We start from the raw sequence: 18027 nt of genomic DNA on the forward strand, positions 1-18027 counted from the left end.
CGACAGGAGGAGGAGGACCTGAATATGTGAGGGGGGGGCAGGAGGAGGACCTGAATATGTGAGGGGGGGCAGGAGGAGGACCTGAATATGTGAGGGGGGGACAGGAGGAGGACCTGAATATGTGAGGGGGGGACAGGAGGAGGACCTGATTATGTGAGGGGGGACAGGAGGAGGACATGAATATGTGAGGGGGGGACAGGAGGAGGACCTGAATATGTGAGGGGGGGGACAGGAGGAGGACGACATGAATATGTGAGGGGGGACAGGAGGAGGACATCAATATGTGAGGGGGGGGGGGACAGGAGGAAGACATGAATATGTGAGGGGGGGACAGGAGGAAGACATGAATATGTGAGTGGGGGGACAGGAGGAGGACCTGAATATGTGAGGGGGGACAGGAGGAGGACATGAATATGTGAGGGGGGGGACAGGAGGAATACATGAATATGTGAGGGGGGGACAGGAGGAAGACATGAATATGTGAGGGGGGGACAGGAGGAAGACATGAATATGTGAGTGGGGGGACAGGAGGAGGACCTGAATATGTGAGGGGGGACAGGAGGAAGACATGAATATGTAAGGGGGGGCAGGAGGTGGACATGAATATGTGAGGGGGGGACAGGAGAAGGGCATGAATATGCGAGGGGGGGGCAACAGGAGGAGGACATGTGTGAGGGATGATAGGAGGGGGGGGCAGCAGAGGCAGCAATGTGTGAGGGATGATAGGAGGGGGGGCAGCAATGTGTGAGGGATGATAGTTGGGCAGGAATGTGAGAGTGATGATTGGGGGGGGGGGGGTGGGCAGCAATGTGTGAGGGATGATAGGAGGGGGGGCAGCAATGTGTGAGGGATGATAGTTGGGCAGGAATGTGAGAGTGATGATTGGGGGGGGGGGTGGGCAGCAATGTGTGAGGGATGATAGGAGGGGGGGGCAGCAATGTGTGAGGGATGATAGGAGGGGGGGCAGCAATGTGTGAGGGATGATGGGAGGGAGGAGGAGAAATCTTTTGTTGGAGGGGAAGTAAAAATAAAATCTGGTTGCATAAGTGTGCACACCCTTACACTAATCCTTTGTTGAAGCACCTTCTGATGGTATTCCTGCACTCAGTGTCTCTGGGTATGGGTCTGTTAGCACGGCACATCTTGGCAATATTTGCCCACTCTTCTTTGAAGCAAAAACATTCCAAATCTGTCAGATTGCGGGGGCATCTCCTGTGCACAGCCCTCCTTCCTCAGGTCACCCCACAGATTTTCAATGGGATTCAGGTCTGGACTCTGGCTGGGCCATCCTAAAACTTTCATCTTCTTCTGGCTCCGCCTTTCCTTTGGTGATTTGGATGAATACTTCGGGTCGTTATCATGCTGAAAGTTCCTCTTCATGTTCATCTTTCTAGCAGAAGCCTGAAGGTTTTGTGCCAATATTGAACGGTATTTGGAACTGTTCACAATTCCCTCTACCTTGACTAAGGCCGCTGTTCCAGCTGAAGACAGCCCCAAAGCATGATGCTGCCACCACCATGCTTCACAGTGGGTATGGTGTTCTTTTGGTGATGTGCAGTGTTTTTGCACCAAATATCTTTTGGAATTATGGGCAAAAAGTTCCACCTTGGTTTCATCAGACCAGAACACATTTTCCCGCATGCTTTTGGGAGACTTCAGATGAGTTTTTGCAAAGATTAGCCGGGCTTGGTTGTTTTTCTTGGTAAGAAAAGTCTTCCGTCTTCCACTCTCCACCATAGCCCAGATATATGAAGAATACGGGAGATTGTTGTCACATGGACCACACAGCCAGAACTTCCCACATATTCCTGCAGCTCCTTTAACCACTTTAAGGCTGCATTCACATGTCAGCGTTTGGATCGCGGGCAGAACCGCCGCGGTTCCGCCCGCGATCCGGAGATTTATTGCAAATCGCGGGACGCCTAGCGTTGCCCGTTGATTTGCAATAGCCCCCCAAACGCCGAGCGATGTTGCCGCGATTTCCGCCTGCCGAATCGCGGCAACATCGCGCAAACAAAATCGCGGGACGCAATACGCTCCAAAGAAGTACAAGAGCTTTTTGAAAATTTTTTGTCTTTTTTTTTTTTTTTTTTATTTACTTGTAATAGCGGCGATCTGCAATTTTTTTGCGGGACTGCGACATTGTGGCGGACAGATCGGACCCCTAACTGACATTTTTGACACTTTTGAAGGGGACCGGTGACATTACTACAGTAATCAGTGCTAAAAATATGCACTGTCACTGTAATAATGACAATGGCAGGGAAGGGGTTAATACTATTGGTGATCAAGGGGTTAAATGTGAGCCTAGGGGAGTGATTCTAAATGTGGGGGGGGGTTGGGCTTTTGAAATGTGGGGGGGGTTGGACTTTTGAAATGATCATAGAGACATGCGATCCTATATAGAAGGATCGCATGGTCTCTGTGATCATTGCAGGGAGAAGGACGGACGGCTGTGTTTACATCAGCCGTCAGTCCTTCTCTGTCAGCGGGGGGAGATCGGGGTGTCAGGTGGACATTGGAGCTGCCTGGCACCCACACTGGCTTCCCTGGGGACGAGCGGGGGCGGGAGCACGCCACCAGCGGCACGCACTCGCCCCCTAGTGGCCTGCCAGGCAGATGACGTCTATTCACGTGATTTTGCCTGGGAGAGCCACACTGCTGATGTAAATAGGCAGTGCAGCAGCGGCAAGTGGTTAGTGTTGCTGTAGGCCTCTTGGCTCCTCCCTGACCAGTTCTCTTCTCGTCTTTTCATCAAGTTTGGAGGGAAGTCCAGTTCTTGGTGAGGTCACTGTTGTGCCATATTTTCTCCACTTGATGATGACGGTCCTCACTGTGTTCCATGATGACGGTCCTCACTGTGTTCCATGGTATATCTAATGCCTTGGAAATTGTTTTGTATCCTTCTCCTGACTGATACCTTTTCACAATGAGATCCCTCTGATGCCTTGGAAGCTCTCTGCGGCTTTTGCTGTAGGATGAGACTAAGAAAATGTCAGGAAAGACCTACTAGAACAGCTGAACTTTATTTGGGGTTAATCAGAGGCACTGTAGATGATGGCAGGTGTGGAATGACTCCTATTTAACATGGGTTTGAATGTAAATGTTTAATTCTGAACACAGCTACATCCCCAGTTATACACTTAGGCTGCATTCACACTAGAGCGTAGCATTTTACAGCGTTTTTCAGGCGTTTTTGGAGGCAGGCATTGACATCTATCAAAAACGCTGGTAATCAGCCCAAAAAGAAGCTCATGTACTTTTTTCAGCTACAGGCGTTTTGCAAAACGCTCAGGTGTGAATGGAGCCTTACACTTTTATGCAACCAAATTATTTTCTTTTCTTATTTTTACTCCCCCCCCCCCCCCCCCCCTTAAAAGTTTCCAGTTTGTTTTTCAACTGAGTTGTACAGCTTTATAGGTCACATTCAAAGGTGGAAAAAGTTCTGAAATTTTTTCTTTGTCAACGTTTCAGGTTTCTGTGATGTAAAAAAAAAAAATTAAATAGGGGTGTGTAGACTTTTTATCCACTGCATATAAACATCGTTGAGGTTTGACCGGGGGAGGGGAGAGAGGGCAGGAATGTGTGAGGGGTGACAGGGGGAGGGGGCAGGACTGTGTGAGGGGTGACAGGGGGAGGGGGCAGGAATGTGTGAGGGGTGACAAGGGGAGGGGGCAGGAATGTGTGAGGGGTGACGGGGAGGGTGCAGGAATGTGTGAGGGGTGACAGGGGGAGGGGGCAGGAATGTGTGAGGGGTGACAAGGGGAACGTGCAGGAATGTGTGAGGGGTGACGGGGAGGGGGCAGGAATGTGTGAGGGGTGACAGGGGGAGGGGGCAGGATTGTGTGAGGGTTGACAGGGGGAGGGGCAGGAATGTGTGAGGGGTGACGGGGGAGGGGGCAGGACTGTGTGAGGGGTGACAGGGGGAGGGGGCAGGACTGTGTGAGGGGTGACAGGGGGAGGGGGCAGGACTGTGTGAGGGGTGACAGGGGGAGGGGGCAGGACTGTGTGAGGGGTGACAGGGGGAGGGGGCAGGACTGTGTGAGGGGTGACAGGGGGAGGGGGCAGGACTGTGTGAGGGGTGACAGGGGGAGGGGGCAGGACTGTGTGAGGGGTGACAGGGGGAGGGGGCAGGACTGTGTGAGGCGTGACAGGGGGAGGGGGCAGGACTGTGTGAGGCGTGACAGGGGGAGGGGGCAGGACTGTGTGAGGCGTGACAGGGGGAGGGGGCAGGACTATGTGAGGCGTGACAGGGGGAGGGTGCAGGAATGTGTGAGGGGTGACAGGGGGAGGGTGCAGGAATGTGTGATGGAAGATAGGAGGTGGGTAGGAATAGGTGTGTGGGGAGGGGGGAGGAGGAGGTGCATTTACATGTTGAGGTTTGACTGGGGGGGGGCAGGACTGTGTGAGGTTTGACTGGGGGGGGCAGGACTGTGTGAGGTTTGACTGGGGGGGGCAGGACTGTGTGAGGTTTGACTGGGGGGGGCAGGACTGTGTGAGGTTTGACTGGGGGGGGGCAGGACTGTGTGAGGTTTGACTGGGGGGGGGCAGGACTGTGTGAGGTTTGACTGGGGGGGGGCAGGACTGTGTGAGGTTTGACTGGGGGGGGGCAGGACTGTGTGAGGTTTGACTGGGGGGGGCAGGACTGTGTGAGGTTTGACTGGGGGGGGCAGGACTGTGTGAGGTTTGACTGGGGGGGGCAGGACTGTGTGAGGTTTGACTGGGGGGGGGGGCAGGACTGTGTGAGGTTTGACTGGGGGGGGGCAGGACTGTGTGAGGTTTGACTGGGGGGGGCAGGACTGTGTGAGGTTTGACTGGGGGGGGCAGGACTGTGTGAGGTTTGACTGGGGGGGGGCAGGACTGTGTGAGGTTTGACTGGGGGGGGGCAGGACTGTGTGAGGTTTGACTGGGGGGGGGGCAGGACTGTGTGAGGTTTGACTGGGGGGGGGCAGGACTGTGTGAGGTTTGACTGGGGGGGGGGGCAGGACTGTGTGAGGTTTGACTGGGGGGGGGGCAGGACTGTGTGAGGTTTGACTGGGGGGGGGGCAGGACTGTGTGAGGTTTGACTGGGGGGGGGGCAGGACTGTGTGAGGTTTGACTGGGGGGGGGGCAGGACTGTGTGAGGTTTGACTGGGGGGGGGCAGGACTGTGTGAGGTTTGACTGGGGGGGCAGGACTGTGTGAGGTTTGACTGGGGGGGGGGCAGGACTGTGTGAGGTTTGACTGGGGGGGGGGGCAGGACTGTGTGAGGTTTGACTGGGGGGGGGCAGGACTGTGTGAGGTTTGACTGGGGGGGGGCAGGACTGTGGGGGGTGATGGGGGAAGAGGATATGTGACTGAAGGGTATGCTGGAATGTGTGTATTTGGGGGGGGGGGGGTGGAATAGAGGTGTAGGTTGATTTTTGTAAGTGGGATGACAGAAGATGTCTGGAGAAAAAGTTTTATTTTTATTTTTTTATTGAGGTTATGGAGAAAAAAGTTATTTTTTTTTTCTCTGGAAAAATTTAAATTTTCAGAAAAATTGAGTGGAGTAGTTTTTAGAAAGTGATTTTGTTGCACTGGGAAGGTGAAATGTATATAGAAGTATTCACTTTACATTAAAGTACAGTTTATTCAGTAAATAAATGAAATTTGCTTTTTATAATGTTTTTTTTTTTTTTAATACACATGGAATAACAAGGAATGTATATGGTAAGAACGTTTCACCTATACATGAGAACGGGTAACCCCCTCCCCCCTTGTTATAATGTAAAAGCTTCCTGACAATATGTATTTTCACTTACTAACGATGCTTGATCCAGAAGCATATATTGCTCTATGAAGCGCTTGATGACAATTTAAAGTGCAAAAAAGACAATTTTAATGTCTTTTTGGCACCTCTCGCATGCCGGGATGTTTTTTGTCATCCTTGTAGCATTTGGAAAAGAATATTTCTTTTCACAATATTTGAAAATTACTGCTTTTCTCTCAGCTTTGCTCAGGACTGTCCCGGTGCTGATGCACAATATTGTAGTCACCATATGGTGGCTATTTTCAGCCCACTCCTGTCCGGTCACAGAATCCCCTGCATCAGCCAGCGGTGGCTGCAGGGGAGAGGAGAGAGAGTGTGGTGGAGTCATCAATAGGCTTCGATGGCCCATCCTCTGACTGACTGACTGACATAGGGGAAGCCCGATCACTTCCCAGAACTGGAGTGGCCTGGAAATAAGGAAGTATATACAGGGCTTGACAAATTTGTTTGGAATCTAGGAGCCAGCTAAAAAAGTTAGGAGCCAGTTTTTTTTTTTTTAACAACAAAGCTTTATTTTCAATGACGAAAATAACCGATCTTAAATTTAAACATAAAGACGACTAGAACCAAACATTATAGGCATTTAACTTGTGTAGATAATGAATATATTCTGATGTGACACACCAGCTGTTTAATGCAATGTCATTTTTTTTCACTTGGCTTTTTGTGATTCGATTCACTGGACGGATGGTAAATAGAACCACCATCCGTCTGTTTTTGGCGGACAGGATCGGATGGCAGCGGCTTGCCACTCCATAGAGACTGAAGGGTCCGATCAGGTCTGCCTTTTTTTCCATAAAAGATTCTTATTGTGAATAAGGGATTATAATGCAAAGCAAAAGATCAACACATTGCAAGGAGATTACAAAATGCAATTTTTAAAGTAAGGCCCCTTTCACACGGTCCGCATTCCGTTGCGTACCGTGCTCTGCTCAGCGGGGATCGGTCCGCCGATCCCCGCTGAGCCGGCGGATGACGGCTCCGTCTCCGCACTGGGAGATGTCAGAGCCCCGCTGCTCTTTATGGGGAATCGGATGAGAGCGGACCGCCTGTCCGCTCTCATCCGATTCCCCAGGACGGATGGAAAATAGGGTTTCCATCCGTCCGGATTTCACGGACAGGATCGGATGCGGATGGCAGCGGGTGTCAGCGGACATGTCACCGCTGACATCCGCTGCTGAATGGGGCATCCGATCAGATCCGCCTAAAAAACTGACAGGCGGATCTGATCGGACCGCCCGTGTGAAAGAACTAACACTCTTTTGCAGAAGTGCATAAATATGTAGAACACATTATCCTTGAACTTCCAGGAGAGAGCAGTGTAAAATGGGATTTAAAAATAAAATAAAATAATAACCACACTCCCCTGCACAGTTACCTTTAATCAAAGGGCGCCAGATGAAGACTGCAAAAACTTCCGTCTCTCCACCTCTTGGGAAGAAGAAAGGCAGGCTTTCAGAACAAGCAGTGGAAATTCCTTGCAGCACGGTTAGTTACTGCTTGTTGTAATACGCCCGGCCACCACAAGAGGCTGCCAGTTCCCCATTGGCAGCATCTCCATGAAGAAGGCCCAAAAGCCGGGGACTAAATTTTCGGATGATGCGGTAGTTCGAGCACTCGGGGGGGGGGGGGGGGGGACGCAAAGCGGCAGGGCATCTCCTGCAGTGCACCCCAGGCGCCAGGTCGCTAATTCTAGTTGCAAATGCGACCTGGCGCCCGGGGATTGTCGAACCCTGAGTATATAGCCTAGTACACACACAACGAATTTCCGCCGACCGGTCGTCCATCTTTTGTCCAGAGTTGTGTTTGGTTGGAATGTGCTCTAGACTGCACACGAATTTTCCCGCACGACAAAATTCTACTTCGGAAGTGGTCATGTGTTGGTTTGCTTTCTTTGTGTTCTTTCATCTCTGAGCATGCCCAGTCTTGCTCATAAGATTTTTCCACATCGAAATCTGTGCTGACTGCACGAAAATCGGACGTGTTTTGATGGTGGACAAAAATTTTATAGCCTGCACGCCAGAATTTTTTCGGCCGAAAAGTCGGAGTCGGTTGTTGGAAGCATCATACTAACAAGCCGAAAATCAGCAGATCGGTCGTCGGACGAAAATTCCCGGCCAAATTTAGACTCGTGTGTACGGGGCTTAAGACCTAGTTACATAGTTACATAGTAGGTGAGGTTGAATAAAGACAATAGTCCATCCAGTTCAACCTGTGTAGGTGTGTGTGGCTGTAATCATCTCTCATACCCCTGAATGTTCTGATCCTTGAGATGTACGTCTAAGAGTCTTTTGAAAGCCACCATACTTCCCGCAGAAACCACCTCTTGTGGTAGAGAATTCCACAATCTTGTAGCCCTAACAGTAAAGAACCCCCCACGTTGCCTGAGGTTAAAGCGCTTCTCCTCTAATCGCATTGTATGCCCTCGAGTCCTCATGCAATCCCTTCCGACTGAATAGCTGTTTTTCTATGCCGAGATCACCATTGAGATATTTATAAATTGCTATCATGTCCCCTCTCAGGCGTCTCTTCTCCAGGGAGAATAAGTCAAGTGATTGTAGACGCTCTTCATAATTAAGGTCCTCCAATCCCCTAATTAGTTTAGTTGCCCTTCTCTGGACTCTCTCCAGCTCCAACACATCCCTCCTGAGGACCGGCGACCAGAACTGGACAGATTAGCCAGCATAGTTGTTAGGAGGGGGGGGGGGCGATTTTACGGCTAGTTAGGTGTAGTCAGCCAGACTTTCATTATAAAGAATCATGCACACTGCAGCTCAGGAAAAAAAAGCTGCTTTTATTTCTCTGCCTCTTTTAAAGGAAACAATTCTTTGGCTTTGTAAGGTCTTTTAGCATCAGACTGGCTGAGTGGTCCATCCATCGTTAGTTGTGTCTTTCAGCTCTCGGAGTTTGCCAGGAAGTAGGAAACGGCACACAATGGCAGGCAGGAAGAAGGAGCCTCGGCTTTACTCTATGAAGAACTGCGTCTATTTATTTTGGTTGCATTATAGAAAAATTTGTACAATTTGTACAAAACAGTTTTTAGAAAACTTCAGAGTAAATCTAACCATTGACCTCCATGAACCCGCACTTAAAATGTCATTAAAGATCAAAGTGTGAGAATTTTTAAAAATTTTTTTTTTTTTTTCCTCTTCTTTCCTGTCTTTGTGATTGTTGGGGCTCCACGCCTCTTCATTGAGTCATAACAGAGCCGCACTGAACCAGGGAAATACAGGTTCACACCCTGGGATGCGTTAGGGTGAACTCGTGTCATTGATCAAGTGCAGACCCTTTACAGTAATATATAAATACATGCTGAACTGTAAAGCGCCATCCACGTCACTCCCTGTCCCCTAAAGGAGATGACTGTAAAGTTCTGCCTACCACCCCCGCCCCCCACTCCAAAAATTACGTCAGCAGCTACACATACTGTAGCTCACAGGTGTCAAACACAAGGCCCGCGGGCCGAATGCGGCCCCCCCCCAGGCCATTTCATGTGGCCCTCGCACCTCTCCTGTGCACCCTCGTCTCTGTAGTCGGCAGCAGAGAGGACAGAACTCCTTTGCCAGATCCTGCACCTGCACTCCTCTGTGCAGCTGCAGAATGGCTCATCTTTGCCCACTCTCTCCCCCCCCCTTTCTCAGCAGTCCGCAGAAGAGGAGGGCAGAACTTCTCCTACAGATCCTGCACCTCTCTTTGCAGCCGCAACACCACCTTGCCTTTGCCTCCCCTGGTCTCAGCATTCAGCATACTCTGGAAGCTGACTCCAGCCCTCCCCTGGTTCTTCTCCAGACCCTGCACTTCTTCCCAGATCCACCCGCATCTTCTTCCTGGCAGCAGCACAAGGTAAGGGGGTGCATTGTGATGTTAGGAAGGGTGGGTGGCTCTTGACTTCTGATGGTGGGGGGGTTCTTGACTTCTCGTGTAAGGGTGTAAGTGGGGCGTGGGGTGCTCTGGACATCTAATCTTACAGATATAACCGGCCCTTTGAGGGCAACCATAATGCTGATGCGGCCCATGATGAAATTGAGTTTGACACCCCTGTAAGTAGCGGATGGCTTTTAATATTAGGACACCTCCCTGTCCTGGAATCCAGCAATGTCAGCACCCCAGCCGATGTTTTCATCGGCTGTCAGGTGCTGCTGCCGCCATTGCAGGTGTGGGGACCCGGAAGTGAAGCCTTGCGGCGTCACAGCCGCTCCCCTACTGCGCATGTGCAAAGTGCACTGCGCTCTTACTGGCCTGGCAGCAGGGGAAGTCGTATAAGGGGGGGGGGACCAAGGCGAGGTCTGATGGAAGTGGGGACAGGGTACCCGCTGTTGTGCTCCCATAGAGGGACAACCCCCCCACCAGAACACTGTGATCAGCACTGAGAGCGCTGATTGGGGGCTGCTCATCTGATAGAAGACGTCGGACTGACTGTTGGCCAGTTTTTTATTGAACCAGACACGGTCGCCCGGCATTCAGGTCATGTTTACAGGGCTTAAAGCGGAATTCCAGCCTCAAAATCGATTTTGGGCCATCCACTTGCTGACTGTCACCTGAAAAAGAAACGGATGCTCCTGACTTTTTTTCACTTACCTTATTATAGAAGAAATATACTTACCTTCCTTCCACTTCCTCCGTTACTTCTGGCTTGCGATGACTCCTGGGAGCTGAACGTCATCGCTCCCAGGAGTCAATGCGCCTGCAACAGCCCCGCTCGTCAGTTCAGGTGCAGGCGCGACATTCCCTGCTAAACAGCTACTGAGCATGCCCAGAAGCTGTGCAGGGATGCCGCGCCTGCACCGGAAGTGAGGAGCGGGGCCAGGGCATTCTGGGACTCCGACGTCACCGAAGAGGACGCGCTGGCTTCATGCTGCCCACACCTGAGATGGCAGCGCCGGAGCAGACATTTTCAAGGTAAGTATTTCTTCTTTGCAGGTAAGTGCAACCCGGGACAGTTCAGAGGCTATCCATTATGGAATGCACTAGCCCTGACTGTCCTGGGGGTATTTTTATCTAAATTTCACCCCCGAGGCCGGAACTCCGCTTTAACTCTGTGAGAATGCAAAAGAAGCTTGAGGCTGATCTAAAAGATGACTGCAGACAAAAACCCCTGTGAAGGAACTCGAGAACTCCTTGCTCTCATAGACTGTAAGGGCTGATTTAGAAAAGGCCGATCCACCTATGATTTTGAAAGGTCCAGGGGAAACCCTTGCAATAATTGGAAGGACATGAAGATAAATTGAACCCAGGTCTTAAAATTGCAATGGGGTTAACCATCTGCACTTGCTTCAAACTGTTCCTTTGTATTTGGGGATGATGCTGGCTCCTTGGTCCAGGCTGTATAATAGGCACTCCGCTTCTGTTTTTAAAAGAGAAGTGCGCTTTACAAAAGAACAAACATACATACTCATGTATATGGCTGCAGCATCGATCGGATGCTGCAGCTGTCACTCACTGGCTCCTAATACAGAGACCGAGCGATCACCTGATCTCTTCTGACTTCACTGAGCAGAGAGCAGTGACTGTCAACTGCCCACAGCAGGGGTCAGATTCCCCGCACTGTGCTGCCTTCCTCCAGGTCAGTTGGTTGCTAGAACCTTCGGCATCCTAGCAACTGATCAAATGCTTGCTCCTTGTAGTGGACTTCATCCGTCTATACTGGTTCCACCTTCCGTTTTCTCCCCTGCTGCTGCACTGATTACAGCAATGCTGTAAGCAAGGTTTGGGCTGACCTATGATCAGGGATCTGAGGGGGCTTCCAACGAAAAGGGTCCTGATGTAGGGGGAACTCTGATATCTGGGGCTCTGATGAGATCCGAATGTAGGAGGAGACTCCTAATGGGTACCAAATGTAAAGAGGGACTGTGATGGGGACCCTGATGTAAGGGAGGCTCCTCCAGCCACCTCTTGTGATAAGACTGCACTTTTCTGAGGCCCCCCCCCCCCCCAAGCCTATATGTCCCCTTTAAGCCCTTGTGTGTACTTGTGCCCTTGAGATGATGGTGGGGGTTTCCCAGAATGTTTACATCCCTGAGCAGGAGATCTCCACACTCAGAATGTAAACCCTGTGATAGGGGTAAATATGCTCCAGGGTGGAGGGGGGTCCTCTGATTGATATACTTAGGGGCTAGGGAGGGCAGAAGGTTTTTAGCTTTAACCCTTTTACTTCCAGGTCCACACATCATACAGACCTGATGGTGGTGGGGGGGGGGGGGGGGTTACACACACTCCTATTGGCTGCAGCAACTGGTAGTGTGTTTATTTGACAAGTGGATTGCTGGCTGTCAGAGCGATCTAGCAGCTGGGCAGCCACTTGATCGCTTACTAATCCCCCAGCAATGTACACCCCTACCATGTAACCCATGATCTGCTTTCCCATCTGCGGGCCTGGGACCAGCATGGCAGATGCTGCCTGGTAGAGGGGAGGGAGCTGGGTGGACACATGTTCGCTCTGATCTCGAAGCATCATGTATGTCCCTGAGATGAAAAAAAAAATTAAAACCGTAGTAAACAGCCTTCTTTTTTTTTTTTTGCATGACAATGTCATAATGTGCTAGTATGCATTGCATACTAGCATATTATGTCAAATTACCTTACAACAAAGCCCTCCAGCGGTGCGCTGTCACTGCTGAAGGCGCTTCCATCTTCACCCAGTATTTGTTCTGGGTTCATGGACTCCGGCTGTGTGAGTGGCCAGAGCCGCGATGGCGGGTTAACAGGCAGCTAATGGCTTCATTGATCAGTTAAATGTCAATTAAGGAATGTCTCTTTGCTCGGTCAGTTGTAGGCCTGGTCACGGTTTAGGAATGCAATGCTGCAGTAGATTGTCAATGACCAAGAAACGTCTGGAGTAATTAGTTAAATATACAGTATCTCACAAAAGTGAGTACACCCCTCACATTTTTGTAAATATTTTATCTTTTCATGTGACCACACTGAAGAAATGACGCTTTGCTTCAATATACAAGCTGTACACTCACTACTTTACAACAGTATCAATTTTGCTGTCCCCTCAAAATAACTCAACACACAGCCATTAATATCTAAACTGCTGGCAACAAAAGTGAGTACACCCCTAAGTGAAAATGTCCAAATTGGGCCCAAGTGTCAATATTTTTTGTGGCCACCATTATTTTCCAGCACTGCCTCAACCCTCTTGGGCACGGAGTTCACCAGAGCTTCACAGGTTGCCACTGGAGTCCTCTTCCACTCCTCCATGACTACAGCACAGAGCTGGTGGATGTTAGAGACCTTGGGCTCCTCCACCTTCTGTTTGAGGATGCCCCACAGATGCTCAATAGGTTTAGGTCTGGAGACATGCTTGGCCAGTCCATCACCTTTACACTCAGCTAGCAGGGCAGAGGTCGTCTTGGAGGTGTGTTTGGGGTCCGTTATCATGTTGGAATACTGCTCTGCAGCCCAGTCTCTGAAGGGAGGGGATCATGCTCTGCTTCAGTATGTCACAGTACATGTTGGCATTCATGGTTCCCTCAATGAATTGTAGCTCCCCAGTGCCGGCAGCACTCTTACAGCCCCAGACCATGACACTCCCCCCACCATGCTTGACTGTAGGAAGACACACTTGTCTTTGTACTCCTCACCTGGTTTCCGCCACACACGCTTGACACCATCTGAACCAAATAAGTTTATCTTGGTCTCATCAGACCACAGGAGATGGTTCCAGTAATCCATGTCCTTAGTCTGCTTGTCTTCAGCAAACTGTGGGCATTTCTTGTGCATCATCTTTAGAAGAGACTTCCTTCTGGGATGACAGCCATGCAGACTGATTTGATGCAGTGTGCGGCGTATGGTCTGAGCACTGACAGGCTGACCCCCCCCCCCCCCCCCCACCCCTTCAACCTCTGCAGCAATGCTGGCAGCACTTTATGCGTCTATTTCCCAAAGACAACCTCTGGATATGATGCTGAGCACGTGCATTCAACTTCTTTGGTCGACCACGGCGAGGCCTGTTCTGAGTGGAACCTGTCCTGTTAAACCGCTGTAAGGTCTTAGCCACCGTGCTGCGGCTCAGTTTCATGGTCTTGACAATCTTCTTATAGCCTAGGCCATCTTTATGTAGAGCAACAATTCTCTTTTTCAGATCCTCAGAGAGTTCTTTGCCATGAGGGGCCATGTTGAACTTCCAGTGACCAGTATGAGAGAGTGAGAGCGATAACACCAAATTTAACACACCTGCTCCCCATCCACACCTGAGACCTTTGTAACACTAACGAGTCACATGACACCGGGGAGGGAGAATGGCTAATTGGGCCCAATTTGGGAGATTGTTCACTTAGGGGTGTACTCACTTTTGTTGCCAGCGGTTTAGACATTAATGGCTGTGTGTTGAGTTATTTTGAGGGGACAGCACATTTACACTGTTATACAAGCTGTACACTCACTACTTTACATTGTAGCAAAGTGTCATTTCTTCAGTGTCAGGTGAAAAGATAGAATAAAATATTTACAAAAATGTGAGGGGTGTACTTACTTTTGTGTTATACTGTATCAGTCAGGGACATCTGTCACGCTGCATTGAGCAGGACAGGTGAGGTCTTCCTGATGAGATTAGGATTATTCGTCTGCACAGTCTCGGTCTCAGCCAGGTTCAGACTGTATTGCAGCTGTAAATGTGGACTCTAAAGCCAAATGACCTACATAATTCTCTCTGCGGGGACGTCTAGTGTGAGCACAGGTGGCGTGTCGGCGGTCGTCGGATTTTGCATGTTAAATTATCACCGTGGGTTTATATGACTGGAGACAGTCTGTGCTGGTGAAATGTGAGGCTGACAGTAGACGGGTGGATAACTTCTCAGCTCAGGGGGGCGAGCTGAGCAGTCTGAGATGCGTTACCTAACTGCTTACTGAAGGCGGGCCTGAACATCCGACGCAGAGACATTTCATTATGTAAAGGCAAGGCCAGGACATTGCAGTCTCTGAAATCCAAAAGGAGGGATTGCAATGGAATGAAGGTAGGCTTTTCAATAACTGCTTTGTAGGGCAATAAATATATATATTTTTGTTTAACATTTTGGATAGCAGAAAATGGTTTAAACCTCTGTTGGTTTTTAATTTGCTAACTATGTCCCTGTTGCAGAGATTTCGACTCACTTCCATATGGTCACTGAGACTGCAAGTAAGCCTAATCTTCCTAATGCCAATACAGGTGGCAATGAGCACTTCCTGAAAAGGACTGTAAACCCAGATGGGATTTGATCGACGTCTGTGTCTCTATTAAAACGTTCTGCAGCCCCCCCCCCCCCCATTTTTTTTATTTTTTAAACCCCTGCATGCCCTGCATGCCTTGCAGTGGAATGTCTTAGCTACTCACCCGCCTAGCGATCCAGCAGTGTTTTGCAGAATTCTGCCCCTGCTCGGTCCTGTGCTGCCATCTTGCCATGTGCCATTATCCCGAGGCCTGCCAGCTCTTCCACGTTTAGCCGATGGGCCTCTGGATGACATGCTGCAAATCCTGCCCCCCTCCTCCTTTCTCAAGCACTATGCCTCCTGGGAAATGTGATGTGCATATCCCAGGAGCTTAAGTAGCAATGCCCATAATTCGCCTAGATGGGCATTAGGGGCTGGGACAGACCTTTTTTTTAAAGGGGGGGGGGGGAAAAAAAAAAAAAGGAAAAGTGCGCTTTACGAGAAAGGGAGGAGGAGAGGGTACTTCACAAATAAGGGGTGAAATCCGCTTTGAGGAGATTCTGCTAGCTTCCTTTTGGAGTCACTGAAACGGGAAGTAATGCAAAATCGCCCAACTAAAATTGGTCCTGACCATGTCAGATCTAGGGAACTTTTGTGTTCCTTTTATCCACAACAGCTAATTGTCAACAAGAAATAGCTGGTTGTTAAGGAGGCGGCAGCCATTGGCGTCCTTGACAACCAGTGAAAAACTGGTTACGGAGCTGGCACCCGCCACTTCCCTACCTATGACTCCTTTGCTCTCAGTGGGATTCCCTACTGACGGCAGAATGTAAACCAAAGCAGAGCCAGCATAAAAGAAACAAAAAAACAGCGTTGGTGGTACCCCCCCCCCCAATTAATACCGGGCCCCTCAAATTCCACTGACGGCAGATGAGTCATATTTCTTAAAGATGCGGCATGTGCCAGCTCTATAACCACCATCTATTCTCTGGTTAAGGAGGTGGCGCGTGTCGGCATTGATATACCGCAAATTTTCACTACCAAGATACAACCTCACTTTAAAAAAAATGGCTCATGCGGTAAACTTATAGCGTGTTTTAGTGAGTTACAACCCCCCCCCCCCCCAAAACCGCTATGAGCTGTTTTATAACTGATTTTAAGTGGTAAATACCGATTTAGTGAATTGAGCCCAATGTTTGTTTTTTTCTCCCCTCCCCACTGCCTGGAACTCCCCTGCAGATTTTGCCCTCCTATCTTTTGCATTTCATTTGTTCTTAAAAGCCAAAGGGCTCACTGACCTATTCACACTTGCATGTATTGGACACTTGGGCAGTGGGGGCCTATACATTTTGCAAATACCAACTTTTTAAAAGCCTGGGGGGGGGGGGTTGTTATGATGGAACAGGCAACTGGCGTGATTGACATTAATTAAGCAGTTAGACCTGTTATCTCTGCGCAACCCAGGCCGGTTTCTGTTTCAGAGTGAAATAGAAATGGCGCAGGGGTCTGCACATGATTAGTGGAACAAAACCTTCCTATCCTTATAGCCAGGAAGCTGCCATCTTTGCTTCTGCAATTGCCATGGTTCTGCACATACGCTGTTACCAAAAGTATTGGGACGCCTGCCTTTACACGCACATGAACTTCTAAATACTGCTAAAAAAAAATGTATTTTGGCAGTTTGTATTTACTAAAATAATTGCATTTCCATGTTTTCTGTACTGTGGGAGACCAGATATAGTGACTGCAGGCTCCTGGGGAGAAAATAAATAGTGACTGAAGCTCCCTGGGGAGCAGATAAGTGACTGCAGGCTCCTGGGGAGAGCATATGCTGCTCAGCTCCTGGGAGCAGATCTAGCTGCAGGCACCCTGGGAGCTGCCAGAATTGTGACTGCTGCTCCTGGGATAGCAGATATAGTGACTGCAGGCTCCTGGGGGAGAGCAGATATAGTGACTGCAGGCTCTGGGGAGAGCAGATATAGTGACTGCAGGCTCCTGGGGGAGAGCAGATATAGTGACTGCAGGCTCCTGGGGGAGAGCAGATATAGTGACTGCAGGCTCCTGGGGAGAGCAGATATAGTGACTGCAGGCTCTGGGGGAGAGCAGATATAGTGACTGCAGGCTCCTGGGGGAGAGCAGATATAGTGACTGCAGGCTCCTGGGGGAGAGCAGATATAGTGACTGCAGGCTCCTGGGGGAGAGCAGATATAGTGACTGCAGGCTCCTGGGGAGAGCAGATATAGTGACTGCAGGCTCCTGGGGGAGAGCAGATATAGTGACTGAGGCTCCTGGGGAGAGCAGATATAGTGACTGCAGGCTCCTGGGGAGAGCAGATATAGTGACTGCAGGCTCCTGGGGAGAGCAGATATAGTGACTGCAGGCTCCTGGGGAGAGCAGATATAGTGACTGCAGGCTCTGGGTTTAGTAACACTTTTTAAAGCGGAGTTTCACTCGTTTTTGTGTTATTTAAAAAGTCAGCAGCTACAAAAAGTGTAGCTGCTGACTTTTAAATAAATACACACTCGCCTGTGCCAAGATTCAGCGATGTGGCTGCCTAGGCCCTCGGTTCTCTCCCTCTCCTTTCCCCGGCGGAGGCATTACAAGCATGGGTACCTGGCTGTGATAACCAGGTCACGTTGCACCTTCCCAATGGTTAGGAAAATGGGACCAGTGACGTGTCTTGGAAGATTGGAGAGAGGGGAGTGGAGAACTTTTGCTTGGATCGCCTAAGCGGCCGTGAAAGCTGGTGCCTGTCAAAAATAGCCACCCCCAAAACAAAATGACATGCCAGATGTGGCATAGGAGGGGGGGGGGGGGGGAAAATGCCTAAAGCGGAACTTTCCCCTTTTGGGTTGAGTTCCGCTTTAGCTGAAAAGCTTGGGCAAGTAAGGCTTTGCATGTGTTGAGCCAGAGTAGGCTCATTGGGAAAGGCTTGATATGACTGCATTTAAATATTTATGACTTGGTTAGTAGATCACTTCATGGCCAGTATAATTCCATTCCAGTCCTTGAATCAATTGCGGGTCTCCTTCAGTTAAGTTCAGAGATCAGTTATGGGCTGACAGTCACCTGACAGCGGCTACATCCTGCTCTCAACCTTCATAC

General features: G+C 49.9%; 1 protein-coding gene across 1 annotated transcript in view; it reads left to right on the forward strand.

The window, feature by feature from the left end:
- BTBD10 (BTB domain containing 10) overlaps positions 1-18027 on the forward strand; it is a 98603-nt gene that overhangs the window by 1100 nt on the left and 79476 nt on the right. The gene's annotated exons all lie outside the window — the stretch shown is intronic.

The sequence above is a fragment of the Pelophylax lessonae genome (genome assembly GCF_965119305.1).
Source record: "Pelophylax lessonae genome assembly, chromosome: 10".
NCBI classification, from domain to species: Eukaryota; Metazoa; Chordata; class Amphibia; order Anura; family Ranidae; genus Pelophylax; species Pelophylax lessonae.